The sequence below is a fragment of the Pseudophryne corroboree genome, chromosome 9, assembly GCF_028390025.1.
Source record: "Pseudophryne corroboree isolate aPseCor3 chromosome 9, aPseCor3.hap2, whole genome shotgun sequence".
Lineage (NCBI taxonomy): Eukaryota > Metazoa > Chordata > Amphibia > Anura > Myobatrachidae > Pseudophryne > Pseudophryne corroboree.
The window spans coordinates 302,666,738-302,684,384 of NC_086452.1; the positions used below are offsets into that span (position 1 = coordinate 302,666,738).

Here is a 17,647-nt window from a genome sequence, read left to right on the forward strand (position 1 = left end):
TCATTTATGTACCAGTAGATAGAAGTAGAAAAGTTCTAACAGAAACCGCAAAGCCCATCTACAGCCACACCACACTGGATACGCTCAATCTCATCTGATCTTGGAAATTAATCATTGCTGGGCCTGGTTAGAATTTGGATGGGAAACCTCCTGGGAATGCACGGTGCTGCAGATATTTTTATACTGCCAACTCCATTCTGTTGATGCATTCCATTTTCTAACTTTTTTATTAATTTACCAGTAGTTAGAAGTAGAAATGTTCTAACAGAAACCACAAAACAAATCTACAGCCACACCACACTGGACACGCCCAATCTCATCTGATCTTGGAAGCTAAGCAGTGTTGGGCCTGTTTAGTACTTGGCTGGGAGACCACCTGGGAATATGAGGTGCTGTAGGTATTTTTATACTGCCAACACCGTTCTGTTGATGTATTCCATTTTCAAAATTATTCATTTATGTACCAGTAGTTAGAAGTAGAAAAGTTCTAACAAAAACCACAAAGCTCATCTGCAGCCACACCACACTGGATACGCCCAATCTCATCTGATCTTGGAAACTTAGCAGTGTTGGGCCTGGTTAGTACTTGGATGGGAGACCACCTGGCAATACAAGGTGCTGTAGGTATTTTTATACTGCCAATACCGTACTGTTGATGCATTCTATTTTCAAACTTATTCATTTATGTACCATTAGTTAGAAGTAGAAAAGTTCTAATAGAAACCACAAAGCTCATCTACAGCCACACAACACTGGATACGCCCAATCTCATCTGATCTTGGAAGCTAAGCAGTGTTGGGACTGGTTAGTACTTTGATGGGAGATCACCTGGGAATACAAGGTGCTGCAGGTATTTTTATACTGCCAATACCGTACTGTTGATGCATTCCATTTTTAAACTTATTCATTTATGTACCATTAGTTAGAAGTAGAAAAGTTCTAATAGAAACCACAAAGCTCATCTACAGCCACACCACACTGGATACGCCCAATCTCATCTGATCTTGGAAGCTAAGCAGTGTTGGGCCTGGTTAGTACTTAGATGGGAGACCACCTGGGAATACAAGGTGCTGTATGTATTTTTATACTGCCAACACCGTTCTGTTGATGCATTCCATTTTCAAACTTATTCATTTGTATACCAGTAGCTATAAGTAGAAAAGTTCTAACAGAAAACACAAAGCTCATCTACAGCCACACCACACTGGATACGCCCAATCTCATCTGATCTTGAAAGCTAAGAAGTGTTGGGCCTGGTTAGTACTCGCATGGGAGACCACCTAAAAATACAAGGTGCTGTAGGTGTTTTTATACTGCCAACACCATTCTATTGATGCATTCCCTTTTCAAACGTATTCATTTATGTACCAGTAGTTAGAAGTAGAAAAGTTCTAACAGAAACCTCAAAGCTTTTCTACAGCCACAACACACTGGATACACCCAATATCATCTGATCTTGGAAGCTAAGAAGTGTTGGGCCTGGTTAGTAATTGGATGGGAGACAACCTGGGAATACAAGGTGCTGGAGTTATTTTTATACTGCCAACACCATTCTGTTGATGCATTCCATTTTCAAACTTTTTCATTTATTTACCAGTAGTTAGAAGAAGAAAAGTTCTAACAGAAACCACAAAGATTATCTACAGCTACAGCCACACCACACTGGATACGCCCAATCTCATCTGGTCTTGGAAGCTAAGCAGTGTTGGACTTGGTTAGTACTTGGATGGGAGACCACCTGGGAATACAAGGTGCTGCAGGTATTTTTATACTGCCAACACCGTTCTGTTGATGCGTTCCATTTTCAAACTTATTCATTTATGTACCAGTAGTTAGAAGTAGAAAAGTACTAACAGAAACCACAAAGCTCATCTACAGCCATACTACAGTGGATACGAACAATCTCATCTGATCTTGGAAGCTAAGCAGTGTTGGGACTGGTTAGTACTTTAATGGGAGATCACCTGGGAATACAAGGTGCTGCAGGTATTTTTATACTGCCAACACCGTTCTGTTGATGCATTCCATTTTCAAACTTATTCATTAATGTACCAGTAGCTAGAAGTAGAAAAGTTCTAACAGAAACCACAAAGCTCATGTTCAGCCACACCACACTGGATACACCCAATCTCATCTGATCTTGGAAGCTAAGCAGTGTTGGGCCTGGTTAGTACTTGGATGGGAGACCACCTGGGAATACAAGGTGCTGTAGGTATTTTTATACTGCCAACACCGTTCTGTTGATGCATTTCAATTTCAATTTTATTCATTTATGTACCAGTAGTTAGAAGTAGAAAAGTTCTAACAGAAACCACAAAGCTCATCTACAGCCACACCACACTGGGTACGCCCAATCTCTTCTGATCTTGGAAGCTAAGCAGTGTTGGTCCTGGTTAGTTCTTGGTTGGGAGACCACCTGGCAATACAAGGTGCTGTAGGTTTTTTATACTGCCAACACCGTTCTGTTGATGCATTCCATTTTCAATCTTATTCATTTATGTACCAGTAGACAGAAGTAGAAAAGTTCTAACAGAAACCACAAAGCTCATCTACAGCCACAACACACTGGATACGCCCAATCTCATCTGATGTTGGAAGTTTAGAAGTGTTGGGTCTGGTTAGTACTTGGATGTGAGACAACCTGGGAACACAAGGTGCTGTAGGTTTTTTTTATACTGCCAACACCATTCTGTTGATGCATTCTATTTTCAAACGTATTCAGTTATGTACCAGTAGCTAGAAGTAGAAAAGTTCTAACAGAAACCGCAAAGCTCATCTACAGCCACACCACACTGGATACGCTCAATCTCATCTGATCTTGGAAACTAAGCAGTGTTGGGCCTGGTTAGAATTTGGATGGGAAACCTCCTGGGAATGCACGGTGCTGCAGATATTTTTATACTGCCAACTCCGTTCTGTTGATGCATTCCATTTTCAAACTTTTTCATTTATTTACCAGTAGTTAGAAGTAGAAAAGTTCTAACAGAAACCACAAAGCTCTTCTACAGCCACACCACACTGGAAACGCTCAATCTCGTCTGATCTTGGAAGCTAAGCAGTGTTGGGCTTGGTTAGTACTTGGATGGGAGACAACCTGGGAACACAAGGTGCTGTAGGTTTTTTTTATACTGCCAACACCATTCTGTTGATGCATTCTATTTTCAAACGTAATCAGTTATGTACCAGTAGCTAGAAGTAGAAAAGTTCTAACAGAAACCGCAAAGCTCATCTACAGCCACACCACACTGGATACGCTCAATCTCATCTGATCTTGGAAACTAAGCAGTGCTGGGCCTGATTAGAATTTGGATGGGAAACCTCCTGGGAATGCACGGTGCTGCATATATTTTTATACTGCCAACTCCGTTCTGTTGATGCATTCCATTTTCAAACTTTTTCATTTATTTACCAGTAGTTAGAAGTAGAAAAGTTCTAACAGAAACAAAAAAGCTCATCTACAGCCACACCACACTGGAAACGCCCAATCTCATCTGATCTTGGAAGCTAAGCAGTGTTGGGCCTGTTTAGTACTTGGTTGGGAGACCACCTGGGAATATGAGGTGCTGTAGGTATTTTTATACTGCCAACACCGTTCTGTTGATGCATTCCATTTTCAAAAGTATTCATTTATGTACCAGTAGTTAGAAGTAGAAAAGTTCTAACAAAAACCACAAAGTTCATCTGCAGCCACACCACACTGGATACGCCCAATCTCATCTGATCTTGGAAGCTAAGCAGTGTTGGGCCTGGTAAGTACTTGGATGAGAGACCACCTGGGAATACAAGGTGCTGTAGGTATTTTTATACTGCCAACACCGTTCTGTTGATGCATTCCATTTTCAAACTTATTCATTTATGTACCAGTAGTTAGAAGTAGAACAGTTCTAACAAAAATCACAAAGCTCATCTACAGCCACACCACACTGGATACGACCAATCTCATCTGATCTTGGAAGCTTAGCAGTGTTGGGCCTGGTTAGTACTTGGATGGGAGACTACCTGGCAATACAAGGTGCTGTAGGTATTTTTATACTGCCAATACCGTACTGTTGATGCATTCCATTTTCAAACTTATTCATTTATGTACCATTAGTTAGAAGTAGAAAAGTTCTAAATTGAAACCACAAAGCTCATCTACAGCCACACCACACTGGATACGCCCAATCTCATCTGATCTTGGAAGCTAAGAAGTGTTGGGCCTGGTTAGTACTTGGATGGGAGACCACCTGGGAATACAAGGTGCTGTAGGTATTTTTATACTGCCAACACTGTTCTGTTGATGCATTCCAATTTCAATCTTATTCATTTATGTACCAGTAGTTAGAAGTAGAAAAGTTCTAACAGAAACCACAAAGCTCATCTACAGCCACACCACACTGGATACGCCCAATCTCTTCTGATCTTGGAAGCTAAGCAGTGTTGGTCCTGGTTAGTTCTTGGATGGGAGACCACCAGGCAATACAAGGTGCTGTAGGTTTTTTATACTGCCAACACCGTTCTGTTGATGCATTCCATTTTCAATCTTATTCATTTATGTACCAGTAGTTAGAAGTAGAAAAGTTCTAACAGAAACCACAAAGCTCATCTACAGCCACACCACACTGGATACGCCCAATCTCATCTGATCTTGAAAGCTAAGCAGTGTTGGGCCTGGTTAGTACTTAGATGGGAGACCACCTGGGAATACAAGGTGCTGTATGTATTTTTATACTGCCAACACCGTTCTGTTGATGCATTCCATTTTCAAACTTATTCATTTGTATACCAGTAGCTATAAGTAGAAAAGTTCTAACAGAAAACACAAAGCTCATCTACAGCCACACCACACTGGATACGCCCAATCTCATCTGATCTTGAAAGCTAAGAAGTGTTGGGCCTGGTTAGTACTCGCATGGGAGACCACCTGGAAATACAAGGTGCTGTAGGTGTTTTTATACTGCCAACACCATTCTATTGATGCATTCCCTTTTCAAACGTATTCATTTATGTACCAGTAGTTAGAAGTAGAAAAGTTCTAACAGAAACCTCAAAGCTTATCTACAGCCACAACACACTGGATACACCCAATATCATCTGATCTTGGAAGCTTAGAAGTGTTGGGCCTGGTTAGTAATTGGATGGGAGACAACCTGGGAATACAAGGTGCTGGAGTTATTTTTATACTGCCAACACCATTCTGTTGATGCATTCCATTTTCAAACTTTTTCATTTATTTACCAGTAGTTAGAAGAAGAAAAGTTCTAACAGAAACCACAAAGATTATCTACAGCTGCAGCCACACCACACTGGATACGCCCAATCTCATCTGATCTTGGAAGCTAAGCAGTGTTGGGCCTGGTTAGTACTTAGATGGGAGACCACCTGGGAATACAAGGTGCTGTATGTATTTTTATACTGCCAACACCGTTCTGTTGATGCATTCCCTTTTCAAACGTATTCATTTATGTACCAGTAGTTAGAAGTAGAAAAGTTCTAACAGAAACCTCAAAGCTTATCTACAGCCACAACACACTGGATACACCCAATATCATCTGATCTTGGAAGCTAAGAAGTGTTGGGGCTGGTTAGTAATTGGATGGGAGACAACCTGGGAATACAAGGTGCTGGAGTTATTTTTATACTGCAAACACCATTCTGTTGATGCATTCCATTTTCAAACTTTTTCATTTATTTACCAGTAGTTAGAAGAAGAAAAGTTCTAACAGAAACCACAAAGATTATATACAGTTACAGCCACACCTCACTGGATACGCCCAATCTCATCTGATCTTGGAAGCTAAGCAGTGTTGGGCTTGGTTAGTACTTGGATGGGAGACCACCTGGGAATACAAGGTGCTGCAGGTATTTTTATACTGCCAACACCGTTCTGTTGATGCATTCCATTTTCAAACTTATTCATTTATGTACCAGTAGTTAGAAGTAGAAAAGTACTAACAGAAACCACAAAGCTCATCTACAGCCATACTACAGTGGATACGAACAATCTCATCTGATCTTGGAAGCTAAGCAGTGTTGGGACTGGTTAGTACTTTAATGGGAGATCACCTGGGAATACAAGGTGCTGCAGGTATTTTTATACTGCCAACACCGTTCTGTTGATGCATTCCATTTTCAAACTTATTCATTAATGTACCAGTAGCTAGAAGTAGAAAAGTTCTGACAGAAACCACAAAGCTCATGTTCAGACACACCACACTGGATACACCCAATCTCATCTGATTTTGGAAGCTAAGCAGTGTTGGGCCTGGTTAGTACTTGGATGGGAGACCACCTGGGAATACAAGGTGCTGTAGGTATTTTTATACTGCCAACACCGTTCTGTTGATGCATTTCAATTTCAATCTTATTCATTTATGTACCAGTAGTTAGAAGTAGAAAAGTTCTAACAGAAACCACAAAGCTCATATACAGCCACACCACACTGGGTACGCCCAATCTCTTCTGATCTTGGAAGCTAAGCAGTGTTGGTCCTGGTTAGTTCTTGGATGGGAGACCACCTGGCAATACAAGGTGCTGTAGGTTTTTTATACTGCCAACACTGTTCTGTTGATGCATTCCATTTTCAATCTTATTCATTTATGTACCAGTAGACAGAAGTAGAAAAGTTATAACAGAAACCACAAAGCTCATCTACAGCCACAACACACTGGATACGCCCAATCTCATCTGATGTTGGAAGTTTAGAAGTGTTGGGCCTGGTTAGTACTTGGATGTGAGACAACCTGGGAACACAAGGTGCTGTAGGTTTTTTTTATACTGCCAACACCATTCTGTTGATGCATTCTATTTTCAAACGTATTCAGTTATGTACCAGTAGCTAGAAGTAGAAAAGTTCTAACAGAAACCGCAAAGCTCATCTACAGCCACACCACACTGGATACGCTCAATCTCATCTGATCTTGGAAACTAAGCAGTGCTGGGCCTGATTAGAATTTGGATGGGAAACCTCCTGGGAATGCACGGTGCTGCATATATTTTTATACTGCCAACTCCGTTCTGTTGATGCATTCCATTTTCAAACTTTTTCATTTATTTACCAGTAGTTAGAAGTAGAAAAGTTCTAACAGAAACAAAAAAGCTCATCTACAGCCACACCACACTGGAAACGCCCAATCTCATCTGATCTTGGAAGCTAAGCAGTGTTGGGCCTGTTTAGTACTTGGTTGGGAGACCACCTGGGAATATGAGGTGCTGTAGGTATTTTTATACTGCCAACACCGTTCTGTTGATGCATTCCAATTTCAATCTTATTCATTTATGTACCAGTAGTTAGAAGTAGAAAAGTTCTAACAGAAACCACAAAGCTCATCTACAGCCACACCACACTGGATACGCCCAATCTCTTCTGATCTTGGAAGCTAAGCAGTGTTGGTCTTGGTTAGTTCTTGGATGGGAGACCACCTGGCAATACAAGGTGCTGTAAGTTTTTTATACTGCCAACACCGTTCTGTTGATGCATTCCATTTTCAATCTTATTCATTTATGTTCCAGTAGATAGAAGTAGAAAAGTTCTAACAGAAACCACAAAGCTCATCTACAGCCACAACACACTGGAAACGCCCAATCTCATCTGATGTTGGAAGTTTAGAAGTGTTTGGCCTGGTTAGTACTTGGATGTGAGACAACCTGGGAACACAGGGTGCTGTAGGTTTTTTTTTTATACTGCCAACACCATTCTGTTGATGCATTCTATTTTAAAACGTATTCAGTTATGTACCAGTAGCTAGAAGTAGAAAAGTTCTAACAGAAACCGCAAAGCTCATCTACAGCCACACCACACTGGATACATCCAATATCATCTGATCTTGAAAACTAAGCAGTGCTGGGTCTGGTTAGAATTTGGATGGGAAACCTCCTGGGAATGCACGGTGCTGCAGATATTTTTATACTGCCAACTCCGTTCTGTTGATGCATTCCATTTTTAAACTTTTTCATTTATTTACCAGTAGTTAGAAGTAGAAAAGTTCTAACAGAAACCACAAAGCTCATCTACAGCCACACCACACTGGAAACGCCCAATCTCGTCTGATCTTGGAAGCTAAGCAGTGTTGGGCTTGGTTAGTACTTGGATGGGAGACAACCCGGGAACACAAGGTGCTGTAGGTTTTTTTTATACTGCCAACACCATTCTGTTGATGCATTCTATTTTCAAACGTATTCAGTTATGTACCAGTAGCTAGAAGTAGAAAAGTTCTAACAGAAACCGCAAAGCTCATCTACAGCCACACCACACTGGATACGCTCAATCTCATATGATCTTGGAAACTAAGCAGTGCTGGGCCTGATAAGAATTTGGATGGGAAACCTCCTGGGAATGCACGGTGCTGCAGATATTTTTATACTGCCAACTCCGTTCTGTTGATGAATTCCATTTTCAAACTTTTTCATTTATTTACCAGTAGTTAGAAGTAGAAAAGTTCTAACAGAAACCACAAAGCTCATCTACAGCCACACCACACTGCAAACGCCCAATCTCATCTGATCTTGGAAGCTAAGCAGTGTTGGGTCTGTTTAGTACTTGGGTGGGAGACCACCTGGGAATATGAGGTGCTGTAGGTATTTTTATACTGCCAACACCGTTCTGTTGATGCATTCCATTTTCAAAAATATTCATTTATGTACCAGTAGTTAGAAGTAGAAAAGTTCTAACAGAAACCACAAAGCTCATCTGCAGCCACACAACACTGGATACGCCCAATCTCATCTGATCTTGGAAGCTAAGCAGTGTTGGGACTGGTTAGTACTTTGATGGGAGATCACCTGGGAATACAAGGTGCTGCAGGTATTTTTATACTGCCAACACCGTTCTGTTGATGCATTCCATTTTCAAACTTATTCATTAATGTACCAGTAGCTAGAAGTAGAAAAGTTCTAACAGAAACCACAAAGCTCATCTTCAGCCACACCACACTGGATACACCCAATCTCATCTGATCTTGGAAGCTAAGCAGTGTTGGGCCTGGTTAGTACTTGGATGGGAGACCACCTGGGAATACAAGGTGCTGTAGGTATTTTTATACTGCCAACACCGTTCTGTTGATGCATTCCAATTTCAATCTTATTCATTTATGTACCAGTAGTTAGAAGTAGAAAAGTTCTAACAGAAACCACGAAGCTCATCTACAGCCACACAACACTGGATACGCCCAATCTCTTCTGATCTTGGAAGCTAAGCAGTGTTGGGCCTGGTTAGTTTTTGGATGGGAGACCACCTGGCAATACAAGGTGCTGTAGGTTTTTTTATACTGCCAACACCGTTCTGTTGATGCATTCCATTTTCAATCTTATTCATTTATGTACCAGTAGATAGAAGTAGAAAAGTTCTAACAGAAACCACAAAGCTCATCTACAGCCACAACACACTGGATACGCCCAATCTCATCTGATGTTGGAAGTTTAGAAGTGTTGGGCCTGGTTAGTACTTGGATGTGAGACAACCTGGGAACACAAGGTGCTGTAGGTTTTTTTTATACTGCCAACACCATTCTGTTGATGCATTCTATTTTCAAACGTATTCAGTTATGTACCAGTAGCTAGAAGTAGAAAAGTTCTAACAGAAACCGCAAAGCCCATCTACAGCCACACCACACTGGATACGCTCAATCTCATCTGATCTTGGAAATTAATCATTGCTGGGCCTGGTTAGAATTTGGATGGGAAACCTCCTGGGAATGCACGGTGCTGCAGATATTTTTATACTGCCAACTCCGTTCTGTTGATGCATTCCATTTTCTAACTTTTTTATTTATTTACCAGTAGTTAGAAGTAGAAATGTTCTAACAGAAACCACAAAGCACATCTACAGCCACACCACACTGGACACGCCCAATCTCATCTGATCTTGGAAGCTAAGCAGTGTTGGGCCTGTTTAGTACTTGGCTGGGAGACCACCTGGGAATATGAGGTGCTGTAGGTATTTTTATACTGCCAACACCGTTCTGTTGATGTATTCCATTTTCAAAATTATTCATTTATGTACCAGTAGTTAGAAGTAGAAAAGTTCTAACAAAAACCACAAAGCTCATCTGCAGCCACACCACACTGGATACGCCCAATCTCATCTGATCTTGGAAACTTAGCAGTGTTGGGCCTGGTTAGTACTTGGATGGGAGACCACCTGGCAATACAAGGTGCTGTAGGTATTTTTATACTGCCAATACCGTACTGTTGATGCATTCTATTTTCAAACTTATTAATTTATGTACCATTAGTTAGAAGTAGAAAAGTTCTAATAGAAACCACAAAGCTCATCTACAGCCACACAACACTGGATACGCCCAATCTCATCTGATCTTGGAAGCTAAGCAGTGTTGGGACTGGTTAGTACTTTGATGGGAGATCACCTGGGAATACAAGGTGCTGCAGGTATTTTTATACTGCCAATACCGTACTGTTGATGCATTCCATTTTCAAACTTATTCATTTATGTACCAGTAGTTAGAAGTAGAAAAGTTCTAAATAGAAACCACAAAGCTCATGTTCAGCCACACCACACTGGATACGCCCAATCTCATCTGATCTTGGAAGCTTAGCAGTGTTGGGCCTGGTTAGTGCTTGGATGGGAGACCACCTGGCAATACAAGGTGCTGTAGGTATTTTTATACTGCCAATACCGTACTGTTGATGCATTCCATTTTCAAACTTATTCATTTATGTACCATTAGTTAGAAGTAGAAAAGTTCTAATAGAAACCACAAAGCTCATCTACAGCCACACCACACTGGATACGCCCAATCTCATCTGATCTTGGAAGCTAAGCAGTGTTGGGCCTGGTTAGTACTTAGATGGGAGACCACCTGGGAATACAAGGTTCTGTATGTATTTTTATACTGCCAACACCGTTCTGTTGATGCATTCCATTTTCAAACTTATTCATTTGTATACCAGTAGCTATAAGTAGAAAAGTTCTAACAGAAACCGCAAAGTTCATCTACAGCCACACCACACTGGATACGCCCAATCTCATCTGATCTTGGAAACTAAGCAGTGCTGAGCCTGGTTAGTATTTGGGTGGGAAACCACCTGGGAATGCAAGGTGCTGCAGATTTTTTTATACTGCCAACTCCGTTCTGTTGAGGCATTCCATTTTCAAACTTTTTCATTTATTTACCAGTAGTTAGAAGTAGAAAAGTTCTAACAGAAACCACAAAGATTATCTACAGCCACACCACACTGGATACGCTCAATCTCATCTGATCTTGGAAGCTAAGCAGTGTTGGGCTTGGTTAGTACTTGGATGGGAGACCACCTGGGAATACAAGGTGCTGCAGGTATTTTTATACTGCCAACACCGTTCTGTTGATGCATTCCATTTTCAAACTTATTCATTTATGTACCAGTAGTTAGAAGTAGAAAAGTTCTAACAAAAACCACAAAGCTCATCTGCAGCCACACCACACTGGATACGACCAATCTCATCTGATCTTGGAAGCTTAGCAGTGTTGGGCCTGGTTAGTACTTGGATGGGAGACCACCTGGCAATACAAGGTGCTGTAGGTATTTTTATACTGCCAACACCGTTCTGTTGATGCATTCCATTTTCAAACGTATTCATTTATGTACCAGTAGTTAGAAGTAGAAAAGTTCTAACAGAAACCTCAAAGCTTATCTACAGCCACAACACACTGGATACGCCCAATATCATCTGATCTTTGAAGATAAGCAGTGTTGGGCTTGGTTAGTACTTGAATGGGAGACCACCTGGGAATACAAGGTGCTGCAGGTATTTTTATACTGCCAACACCATTCTGTTGATGCATTCCATTTTCAAACTTATTCATTTATGTACCATTAGTTAGAAGAAGAAAAGTTCTAAATAGAAACAACAAAGCTCATCTACAGCCACACCACACAGGATTCGCCCAATCTCATCTGATCTTGAAAGCTAAGAAGTGTTGGGCCTGGTTAGTACTCGGATGGGAGACCACCTGGAAATACAAGGTGCTGTAGGTGTTTTTATACTGCCAACATCATTCTATTGATGCATTCCTTTTTCAAACGTATTCATTTATGTACAAGTAGTTAGAAGTAGAAAAGTTCTAACAGAAACCTCAAGGCTTATCTACAGCCACACCACACTGGATTCGCCCAATCTCATCTGATCTTGGAAGCTAAGAAGTGTTGGGCCTGGTTAGTACTTGAATGTGAGACAACCTGGGAATACAAGGTGCTGGAGTTATTTTTATACTGCCAATTCCATTCTGTTGATGCATTCCATTTTCAAACCTATTCATTTATGTACCAGTAGCTAGAAGTAGAAAAGTTCTAACAGAAACCGCAAAGTTCATCTACAGCCACACCACACTGGATACGCCCAATCTCATCTGATCTTGGAAACTAAGCAGTGCTGAGCCTGGTTAGTATTTGGGTGGGAAACCACCTGGGAATGCAAGGTGCTGCAGATATTTTTATACTGCCAACTCCGTTCTGTTGAGGCATTCCATTTTCAAACTTTTTCATTTATTTACCAGTAGTTAGAAGTAGAAAAGTTCTAACAGAAACCACAAAGATTATCTACAGCCACACCACACTGGATACGCTCAATCTCATCTGATCTTGGAAGCTAAGCAGTGTTGGGCTTGGTTAGTACTTGGATGGGAGACCACATGGGAATACAAGGTGCTGCAGGTATTTTTATACTGCCAACACCATTCTGTTGATGCATTCCATTTTCAAACTTATTCATTTATGTACCAGTAGTTAGAAGTAGAAAAGTACTAACAGAAACCACCAAACTCATCTACAGCCAGACTACACTGGATACAAACAATCTCATCTGATCTTGGAAGCTAAGCAGTGTTGGGCCTGTTTAGTACTTTGGTGGGAGACCAACTGGGTATACGAGGTGCTGTAGGTATCTTTATACTGCCAACACCGTTCTGTTGATGCATTCCATTTTCAAACTTATTCATTAATGTACCAGTAGCTAGAAGTAGAAAAGTTCTAACAGAAATCACAAAGCTCATCTTCAGCCACACCACACTGGATACGCACAATCTCATCTGATCTTGGAAGCTAAGCAGTGTTGTGCCTGGTTAGTACTTGGATGGGAGACCACCTGGGAATACAAGGTGCTGTAGGTATTTTTATACTGCCAACACCGTTCTGTTGATGCATTCCAATTTCAATCTTATTCATTTATGTACCAGTAGTTAGAAGTAGAAAAGTTCTAACAGAAACCACAAAGCTCATCTACAGCCACACCTCACTGGATACGCCCAATCTCTTCTGATCTTGGAAGCTAAGCAGTGTTGGGCCTGGTTAGTTTTTGGATGGGAGACCACCTGGCAATACAAGGTGCTGTAGGTTTTTTTATACTGCCAACACCGTTCTGTTGATGCATTCCATTTTCAATCTTATTCATTTATGTACCAGTAGATAGAAGTAGAAAAGTTCTAACAGAAACCACAAAGCTTATCTACAGCCACAACACACTGGATACGCCCAATCTCATCTGATGTTGGAAGTTTAGAAGTGTTGGGCCTGGTTAGTACTTGGATGTGAGACAACCTGGGAACACAAGGTGCTGTAGGTTTTTTTTATACTGCCAACACCATTCTGTTGATGCATTCTATTTTCAAACGTATTCAGTTATGTACCAGTAGCTAGAAGTAGAAAAGTTCTAACAGAAACCGCAAAGCTCATCTACAGCCACACCACACTGGATACGCTCAATCTCATCTGATCTTGGAAATGAATCAGTGCTGGGCCTGGTTAGAATTTGGATGGGAAACCTCCTGGGAATGCACGGTGCTGCAGATATTTTTATACTGCCAACTCCGTTCTGTTGATGCATTCCATTTTCTAACTTTTTTATTTATTTACCAGTAGTTAGAAGTAGAAAAGTTCTAACAGAAACCACAAAGCACATCTACAGCCACACCACACTGGACACGCCCAATCTCATCTGATCTTGGAAGCTAAGCAGTGTTGGGCCTGTTTAGTACTTGGCTGGGAGACCACCTGGGAATATGAGGTGCTGTAGGCATTTTTATACTGCCAACACCGTTCTGTTGATGTATTCCATTTTCAAACATATTCATTTATGTACCAGTAGTTAGAAGTAGAAAAGTTCTAACAAAAACCACAAAGCTCATCTGCAGCCACACCACACTGGATACGCCCAATCTCATCTGATCTTGGAAACTTAGCAGTGTTGGGCCTGGTTAGTACTTGGATGGGAGACCACCTGGCAATACAAGGTGCTGTAGGTATTTTTATACTGCCAATACCGTACTGTTGATACATTCTATTTTCAAACTTATTCATTTATGTACCATTAGTTAGAAGTAGAAAAGTTCTAATAGAAACCACAAAGCTCATCTACAGCCACACCACACTGGATACGCCCAATCTCATCTGATCTTGGAAGCTAAGCAGTGTTGGGCCTGGTTAGTACTTAGATGGGAGACCACCTGGGAATACAAGGTGCTGTATGTATTTTTATACTGCCAACACCGTTCTGTTGATGCATTCCATTTTCAAACTTATTCATTTGTGTACCAGTAGCTATAAGTAGAAAAGTTCTAACAGAAACCGCAAAGTTCATCTACAGCCACACCACACTGGATACGCCCAATCTCATCTGATCTTGGAAACTAAGCAGTGCTGAGCCTGGTTAGTATTTGGGTGGGAAACCACCTGGGAATGCAAGGTGCTGCAGATATTTTTATACTGCCAACTCCGTTCTGTTGAGGCATTCCATTTTCAAACTTTTTCATTTATTTACCAGTAGTTAGAAGTAGAAAAGTTCTAACAGAAACCACAAAGCTCATCTGCAGCCACACCACACTGGATACGCCCAATCTCATCTGATCTTGGAAACTTAGCAGTGTTGGGCCTGGTTAGTACTTGGATGGGAGACCACCTGGCAATACAAGGTGCTGTAGGTATTTTTATACTGCCAATACCGTACTGTTGATGCATTCTATTTTCAAACTTATTAATTTATGTACCATTAGTTAGAAGTAGAAAAGTTCTAATAGAAACCACAAAGCTCATCTACAGCCACACAACACTGGATACGCCCAATCTCATCTGATCTTGGAAGCTAAGCAGTGTTGGGACTGGTTAGTACTTTGATGGGAGATCACCTGGGAATACAAGGTGCTGCAGGTATTTTTATACTGCCAATACCGTACTGTTGATGCATTCCATTTTCAAACTTATTCATTTATGTACCAGTAGTTAGAAGTAGAAAAGTTCTAAATAGAAACCACAAAGCTCATGTTCAGCCACACCACACTGGATACGCCCAATCTCATCTGATCTTGGAAGCTTAGCAGTGTTGGGCCTGGTTAGTGCTTGGATGGGAGACCACCTGGCAATACAAGGTGCTGTAGGTATTTTTATACTGCCAATACCGTACTGTTGATGCATTCCATTTTCAAACTTATTCATTTATGTACCATTAGTTAGAAGTAGAAAAGTTCTAATAGAAACCACAAAGCTCATCTACAGCCACACCACACTGGATACGCCCAATCTCATCTGATCTTGGAAGCTAAGCAGTGTTGGGCCTGGTTAGTACTTAGATGGGAAACCACCTGGGTATACAAGGTTCTGTATGTATTTTTATACTGCCAACACCGTTCTGTTGATGCATTCCATTTTCAAACTTATTCATTTGTATACCAGTAGCTATAAGTAGAAAAGTTCTAACAGAAACCGCAAAGTTCATCTACAGCCACACCACACTGGATACGCCCAATCTCATCTGATCTTGGAAACTAAGCAGTGCTGAGCCTGGTTAGTATTTGGGTGGGAAACCACCTGGGAATGCAAGGTGCTGCAGATTTTTTTATACTGCCAACTCCGTTCTGTTGAGGCATTCCATTTTCAAACTTTTTCATTTATTTACCAGTAGTTAGAAGTAGAAAAGTTCTAACAGAAACCACAAAGATTATCTACAGCCACACCACACTGGATACGCTCAATCTCATCTGATCTTGGAAGCTAAGCAGTGTTGGGCTTGGTTAGTACTTGGATGGGAGACCACCTGGGAATACAAGGTGCTGCAGGTATTTTTATACTGCCAACACCGTTCTGTTGATGCATTCCATTTTCAAACTTATTCATTTATGTACCAGTAGTTAGAAGTAGAAAAGTTCTAACAAAAACCACAAAGCTCATCTGCAGCCACACCACACTGGATACGACCAATCTCATCTGATCTTGGAAGCTTAGCAGTGTTGGGCCTGGTTAGTACTTGGATGGGAGACCACCTGGCAATACAAGGTGCTGTAGGTATTTTTATACTGCCAACACCGTTCTGTTGATGCATTCCATTTTCAAACGTATTCATTTATGTACCAGTAGTTAGAAGTAGAAAAGTTCTAACAGAAACCTCAAAGCTTATCTACAGCCACAACACACTGGATACGCCCAATATCATCTGATCTTTGAAGATAAGCAGTGTTGGGCTTGGTTAGTACTTGAATGGGAGACCACCTGGGAATACAAGGTGCTGCAGGTATTTTTATACTGCCAACACCATTCTGTTGATGCATTCCATTTTCAAACTTATTCATTTATGTACCATTAGTTAGAAGAAGAAAAGTTCTAAATAGAAACAACAAAGCTCATCTACAGCCACACCACACAGGATTCGCCCAATCTCATCTGATCTTGAAAGCTAAGAAGTGTTGGGCCTGGTTAGTACTCGGATGGGAGACCACCTGGAAATACAAGGTGCTGTAGGTGTTTTTATACTGCCAACATCATTCTATTGATGCATTCCTTTTTCAAACGTATTCATTTATGTACAAGTAGTTAGAAGTAGAAAAGTTCTAACAGAAACCTCAAGGCTTATCTACAGCCACACCACACTGGATTCGCCCAATCTCATCTGATCTTGGAAGCTAAGAAGTGTTGGGCCTGGTTAGTACTTGAATGTGAGACAACCTGGGAATACAAGGTGCTGGAGTTATTTTTATACTGCCAATTCCATTCTGTTGATGCATTCCATTTTCAAACCTATTCATTTATGTACCAGTAGCTAGAAGTAGAAAAGTTCTAACAGAAACCGCAAAGTTCATCTACAGCCACACCACACTGGATACGCCCAATCTCATCTGATCTTGGAAACTAAGCAGTGCTGAGCCTGGTTAGTATTTGGGTGGGAAACCACCTGGGAATGCAAGGTGCTGCAGATATTTTTATACTGCCAACTCCGTTCTGTTGAGGCATTCCATTTTCAAACTTTTTCATTTATTTACCAGTAGTTAGAAGTAGAAAAGTTCTAACAGAAACCACAAAGATTATCTACAGCCACACCACACTGGATACGCTCAATCTCATCTGATCTTGGAAGCTAAGCAGTGTTGGGCTTGGTTAGTACTTGGATGGGAGACCACATGGGAATACAAGGTGCTGCAGGTATTTTTATACTGCCAACACCGTTCTGTTGATGCATTCCATTTTCAAACTTATTCATTTATGTACCAGTAGTTAGAAGTAGAAAAGTACTAACAGAAACCACCAAACTCATCTACAGCCAGACTACACTGGATACAAACAATCTCATCTGATCTTGGAAGCTAAGCAGTGTTGGGCCTGTTTAGTACTTTGGTGGGAGACCAACTGGGTATACGAGGTGCTGTAGGTATCTTTATACTGCCAACACCGTTCTGTTGATGCATTCCATTTT

At 41.0% G+C, this 17,647-nt stretch overlaps 14 non-coding genes and 58 pseudogenes across 14 annotated transcripts; all 72 read left to right on the forward strand.

The window, feature by feature from the left end:
* The first annotated feature begins 56 nt into the window (after window positions 1–56).
* Window positions 57–175, forward strand: LOC134958898 (5S ribosomal RNA; annotated as a pseudogene).
* A 107-nt stretch (window positions 176–282) lies between these two features.
* Window positions 283–401, forward strand: LOC134960572 (5S ribosomal RNA). The gene has a single exon (XR_010187782.1). It is a non-coding gene; the product is annotated as a 5S ribosomal RNA (ribosomal RNA).
* A 107-nt stretch (window positions 402–508) lies between these two features.
* On the forward strand, window positions 509–627 carry LOC134962300 (5S ribosomal RNA; annotated as a pseudogene).
* Window positions 628–734: 107 nt separating this feature from the next.
* Window positions 735–853, forward strand: LOC134962870 (5S ribosomal RNA; annotated as a pseudogene).
* A 107-nt stretch (window positions 854–960) lies between these two features.
* Window positions 961–1,079, forward strand: LOC134960943 (5S ribosomal RNA). Its single transcript, XR_010187831.1, has one exon. It is a non-coding gene; the product is annotated as a 5S ribosomal RNA (ribosomal RNA).
* A 107-nt stretch (window positions 1,080–1,186) lies between these two features.
* On the forward strand, window positions 1,187–1,305 carry LOC134962787 (5S ribosomal RNA; annotated as a pseudogene).
* A 339-nt stretch (window positions 1,306–1,644) lies between these two features.
* LOC134960826 (5S ribosomal RNA) lies at window positions 1,645–1,763 on the forward strand (annotated as a pseudogene).
* Window positions 1,764–1,870: 107 nt separating this feature from the next.
* LOC134964835 (5S ribosomal RNA) lies at window positions 1,871–1,989 on the forward strand (annotated as a pseudogene).
* A 107-nt stretch (window positions 1,990–2,096) lies between these two features.
* On the forward strand, window positions 2,097–2,215 carry LOC134962273 (5S ribosomal RNA). Its single transcript, XR_010188013.1, has one exon. It is a non-coding gene; the product is annotated as a 5S ribosomal RNA (ribosomal RNA).
* Window positions 2,216–2,322: 107 nt separating this feature from the next.
* LOC134963223 (5S ribosomal RNA) lies at window positions 2,323–2,441 on the forward strand (annotated as a pseudogene).
* A 333-nt stretch (window positions 2,442–2,774) lies between these two features.
* On the forward strand, window positions 2,775–2,893 carry LOC134963932 (5S ribosomal RNA; annotated as a pseudogene).
* A 107-nt stretch (window positions 2,894–3,000) lies between these two features.
* LOC134960754 (5S ribosomal RNA) lies at window positions 3,001–3,119 on the forward strand (annotated as a pseudogene).
* Window positions 3,120–3,227: 108 nt separating this feature from the next.
* Window positions 3,228–3,346, forward strand: LOC134964765 (5S ribosomal RNA; annotated as a pseudogene).
* Window positions 3,347–3,453: 107 nt separating this feature from the next.
* Window positions 3,454–3,572, forward strand: LOC134959651 (5S ribosomal RNA). Its single transcript, XR_010187637.1, has one exon. It is a non-coding gene; the product is annotated as a 5S ribosomal RNA (ribosomal RNA).
* Window positions 3,573–3,679: 107 nt separating this feature from the next.
* LOC134959642 (5S ribosomal RNA) lies at window positions 3,680–3,798 on the forward strand (annotated as a pseudogene).
* Window positions 3,799–3,905: 107 nt separating this feature from the next.
* Window positions 3,906–4,024, forward strand: LOC134962582 (5S ribosomal RNA; annotated as a pseudogene).
* A 108-nt stretch (window positions 4,025–4,132) lies between these two features.
* Window positions 4,133–4,251, forward strand: LOC134961202 (5S ribosomal RNA). Its single transcript, XR_010187865.1, has one exon. It is a non-coding gene; the product is annotated as a 5S ribosomal RNA (ribosomal RNA).
* Window positions 4,252–4,358: 107 nt separating this feature from the next.
* LOC134962690 (5S ribosomal RNA) lies at window positions 4,359–4,477 on the forward strand (annotated as a pseudogene).
* A 106-nt stretch (window positions 4,478–4,583) lies between these two features.
* Window positions 4,584–4,702, forward strand: LOC134958911 (5S ribosomal RNA). The gene has a single exon (XR_010187137.1). It is a non-coding gene; the product is annotated as a 5S ribosomal RNA (ribosomal RNA).
* Window positions 4,703–4,809: 107 nt separating this feature from the next.
* On the forward strand, window positions 4,810–4,928 carry LOC134961658 (5S ribosomal RNA; annotated as a pseudogene).
* A 339-nt stretch (window positions 4,929–5,267) lies between these two features.
* On the forward strand, window positions 5,268–5,386 carry LOC134959641 (5S ribosomal RNA; annotated as a pseudogene).
* A 339-nt stretch (window positions 5,387–5,725) lies between these two features.
* LOC134960036 (5S ribosomal RNA) lies at window positions 5,726–5,844 on the forward strand (annotated as a pseudogene).
* A 107-nt stretch (window positions 5,845–5,951) lies between these two features.
* On the forward strand, window positions 5,952–6,070 carry LOC134964836 (5S ribosomal RNA; annotated as a pseudogene).
* Window positions 6,071–6,177: 107 nt separating this feature from the next.
* Window positions 6,178–6,296, forward strand: LOC134960920 (5S ribosomal RNA; annotated as a pseudogene).
* A 107-nt stretch (window positions 6,297–6,403) lies between these two features.
* Window positions 6,404–6,522, forward strand: LOC134963601 (5S ribosomal RNA; annotated as a pseudogene).
* A 106-nt stretch (window positions 6,523–6,628) lies between these two features.
* On the forward strand, window positions 6,629–6,747 carry LOC134959030 (5S ribosomal RNA; annotated as a pseudogene).
* A 108-nt stretch (window positions 6,748–6,855) lies between these two features.
* On the forward strand, window positions 6,856–6,974 carry LOC134964767 (5S ribosomal RNA; annotated as a pseudogene).
* A 107-nt stretch (window positions 6,975–7,081) lies between these two features.
* LOC134959664 (5S ribosomal RNA) lies at window positions 7,082–7,200 on the forward strand. Its single transcript, XR_010187639.1, has one exon. It is a non-coding gene; the product is annotated as a 5S ribosomal RNA (ribosomal RNA).
* Window positions 7,201–7,307: 107 nt separating this feature from the next.
* LOC134963099 (5S ribosomal RNA) lies at window positions 7,308–7,426 on the forward strand (annotated as a pseudogene).
* Window positions 7,427–7,987: 561 nt separating this feature from the next.
* Window positions 7,988–8,106, forward strand: LOC134959943 (5S ribosomal RNA; annotated as a pseudogene).
* A 108-nt stretch (window positions 8,107–8,214) lies between these two features.
* Window positions 8,215–8,333, forward strand: LOC134964804 (5S ribosomal RNA; annotated as a pseudogene).
* Window positions 8,334–8,440: 107 nt separating this feature from the next.
* LOC134962912 (5S ribosomal RNA) lies at window positions 8,441–8,559 on the forward strand. Its single transcript, XR_010188074.1, has one exon. It is a non-coding gene; the product is annotated as a 5S ribosomal RNA (ribosomal RNA).
* A 107-nt stretch (window positions 8,560–8,666) lies between these two features.
* LOC134961095 (5S ribosomal RNA) lies at window positions 8,667–8,785 on the forward strand (annotated as a pseudogene).
* A 107-nt stretch (window positions 8,786–8,892) lies between these two features.
* On the forward strand, window positions 8,893–9,011 carry LOC134964334 (5S ribosomal RNA). The gene has a single exon (XR_010188205.1). It is a non-coding gene; the product is annotated as a 5S ribosomal RNA (ribosomal RNA).
* Window positions 9,012–9,118: 107 nt separating this feature from the next.
* LOC134962434 (5S ribosomal RNA) lies at window positions 9,119–9,237 on the forward strand (annotated as a pseudogene).
* Window positions 9,238–9,344: 107 nt separating this feature from the next.
* Window positions 9,345–9,463, forward strand: LOC134959031 (5S ribosomal RNA; annotated as a pseudogene).
* A 108-nt stretch (window positions 9,464–9,571) lies between these two features.
* On the forward strand, window positions 9,572–9,690 carry LOC134958900 (5S ribosomal RNA; annotated as a pseudogene).
* A 107-nt stretch (window positions 9,691–9,797) lies between these two features.
* On the forward strand, window positions 9,798–9,916 carry LOC134960584 (5S ribosomal RNA). The gene has a single exon (XR_010187784.1). It is a non-coding gene; the product is annotated as a 5S ribosomal RNA (ribosomal RNA).
* A 107-nt stretch (window positions 9,917–10,023) lies between these two features.
* LOC134962301 (5S ribosomal RNA) lies at window positions 10,024–10,142 on the forward strand (annotated as a pseudogene).
* Window positions 10,143–10,249: 107 nt separating this feature from the next.
* On the forward strand, window positions 10,250–10,368 carry LOC134962871 (5S ribosomal RNA; annotated as a pseudogene).
* Window positions 10,369–10,476: 108 nt separating this feature from the next.
* On the forward strand, window positions 10,477–10,595 carry LOC134963863 (5S ribosomal RNA; annotated as a pseudogene).
* Window positions 10,596–10,702: 107 nt separating this feature from the next.
* LOC134959772 (5S ribosomal RNA) lies at window positions 10,703–10,821 on the forward strand (annotated as a pseudogene).
* A 107-nt stretch (window positions 10,822–10,928) lies between these two features.
* LOC134962925 (5S ribosomal RNA) lies at window positions 10,929–11,047 on the forward strand (annotated as a pseudogene).
* A 107-nt stretch (window positions 11,048–11,154) lies between these two features.
* LOC134959151 (5S ribosomal RNA) lies at window positions 11,155–11,273 on the forward strand. Its single transcript, XR_010187226.1, has one exon. It is a non-coding gene; the product is annotated as a 5S ribosomal RNA (ribosomal RNA).
* Window positions 11,274–11,380: 107 nt separating this feature from the next.
* On the forward strand, window positions 11,381–11,499 carry LOC134962177 (5S ribosomal RNA; annotated as a pseudogene).
* A 107-nt stretch (window positions 11,500–11,606) lies between these two features.
* LOC134964299 (5S ribosomal RNA) lies at window positions 11,607–11,725 on the forward strand (annotated as a pseudogene).
* Window positions 11,726–11,833: 108 nt separating this feature from the next.
* On the forward strand, window positions 11,834–11,952 carry LOC134962617 (5S ribosomal RNA; annotated as a pseudogene).
* A 107-nt stretch (window positions 11,953–12,059) lies between these two features.
* Window positions 12,060–12,178, forward strand: LOC134964492 (5S ribosomal RNA; annotated as a pseudogene).
* A 107-nt stretch (window positions 12,179–12,285) lies between these two features.
* LOC134963149 (5S ribosomal RNA) lies at window positions 12,286–12,404 on the forward strand (annotated as a pseudogene).
* Window positions 12,405–12,511: 107 nt separating this feature from the next.
* LOC134959679 (5S ribosomal RNA) lies at window positions 12,512–12,630 on the forward strand (annotated as a pseudogene).
* Window positions 12,631–12,737: 107 nt separating this feature from the next.
* Window positions 12,738–12,856, forward strand: LOC134962699 (5S ribosomal RNA; annotated as a pseudogene).
* A 107-nt stretch (window positions 12,857–12,963) lies between these two features.
* LOC134960790 (5S ribosomal RNA) lies at window positions 12,964–13,082 on the forward strand (annotated as a pseudogene).
* A 107-nt stretch (window positions 13,083–13,189) lies between these two features.
* LOC134960828 (5S ribosomal RNA) lies at window positions 13,190–13,308 on the forward strand (annotated as a pseudogene).
* Window positions 13,309–13,415: 107 nt separating this feature from the next.
* LOC134959032 (5S ribosomal RNA) lies at window positions 13,416–13,534 on the forward strand (annotated as a pseudogene).
* Window positions 13,535–13,642: 108 nt separating this feature from the next.
* On the forward strand, window positions 13,643–13,761 carry LOC134964817 (5S ribosomal RNA; annotated as a pseudogene).
* A 107-nt stretch (window positions 13,762–13,868) lies between these two features.
* Window positions 13,869–13,987, forward strand: LOC134962754 (5S ribosomal RNA). Its single transcript, XR_010188060.1, has one exon. It is a non-coding gene; the product is annotated as a 5S ribosomal RNA (ribosomal RNA).
* A 107-nt stretch (window positions 13,988–14,094) lies between these two features.
* LOC134962302 (5S ribosomal RNA) lies at window positions 14,095–14,213 on the forward strand (annotated as a pseudogene).
* Window positions 14,214–14,320: 107 nt separating this feature from the next.
* Window positions 14,321–14,439, forward strand: LOC134960957 (5S ribosomal RNA). Its single transcript, XR_010187833.1, has one exon. It is a non-coding gene; the product is annotated as a 5S ribosomal RNA (ribosomal RNA).
* Window positions 14,440–14,546: 107 nt separating this feature from the next.
* LOC134963151 (5S ribosomal RNA) lies at window positions 14,547–14,665 on the forward strand (annotated as a pseudogene).
* A 107-nt stretch (window positions 14,666–14,772) lies between these two features.
* LOC134962303 (5S ribosomal RNA) lies at window positions 14,773–14,891 on the forward strand (annotated as a pseudogene).
* Window positions 14,892–14,998: 107 nt separating this feature from the next.
* On the forward strand, window positions 14,999–15,117 carry LOC134962873 (5S ribosomal RNA; annotated as a pseudogene).
* A 108-nt stretch (window positions 15,118–15,225) lies between these two features.
* Window positions 15,226–15,344, forward strand: LOC134963864 (5S ribosomal RNA; annotated as a pseudogene).
* A 107-nt stretch (window positions 15,345–15,451) lies between these two features.
* On the forward strand, window positions 15,452–15,570 carry LOC134961456 (5S ribosomal RNA; annotated as a pseudogene).
* A 107-nt stretch (window positions 15,571–15,677) lies between these two features.
* On the forward strand, window positions 15,678–15,796 carry LOC134962926 (5S ribosomal RNA; annotated as a pseudogene).
* A 107-nt stretch (window positions 15,797–15,903) lies between these two features.
* LOC134959153 (5S ribosomal RNA) lies at window positions 15,904–16,022 on the forward strand. Its single transcript, XR_010187228.1, has one exon. It is a non-coding gene; the product is annotated as a 5S ribosomal RNA (ribosomal RNA).
* A 107-nt stretch (window positions 16,023–16,129) lies between these two features.
* LOC134962178 (5S ribosomal RNA) lies at window positions 16,130–16,248 on the forward strand (annotated as a pseudogene).
* A 107-nt stretch (window positions 16,249–16,355) lies between these two features.
* LOC134964300 (5S ribosomal RNA) lies at window positions 16,356–16,474 on the forward strand (annotated as a pseudogene).
* A 108-nt stretch (window positions 16,475–16,582) lies between these two features.
* Window positions 16,583–16,701, forward strand: LOC134962620 (5S ribosomal RNA; annotated as a pseudogene).
* A 107-nt stretch (window positions 16,702–16,808) lies between these two features.
* LOC134964493 (5S ribosomal RNA) lies at window positions 16,809–16,927 on the forward strand (annotated as a pseudogene).
* A 107-nt stretch (window positions 16,928–17,034) lies between these two features.
* LOC134963152 (5S ribosomal RNA) lies at window positions 17,035–17,153 on the forward strand (annotated as a pseudogene).
* A 107-nt stretch (window positions 17,154–17,260) lies between these two features.
* LOC134959680 (5S ribosomal RNA) lies at window positions 17,261–17,379 on the forward strand (annotated as a pseudogene).
* Window positions 17,380–17,486: 107 nt separating this feature from the next.
* Window positions 17,487–17,605, forward strand: LOC134962700 (5S ribosomal RNA; annotated as a pseudogene).
* Window positions 17,606–17,647: the final 42 nt, after the last annotated feature.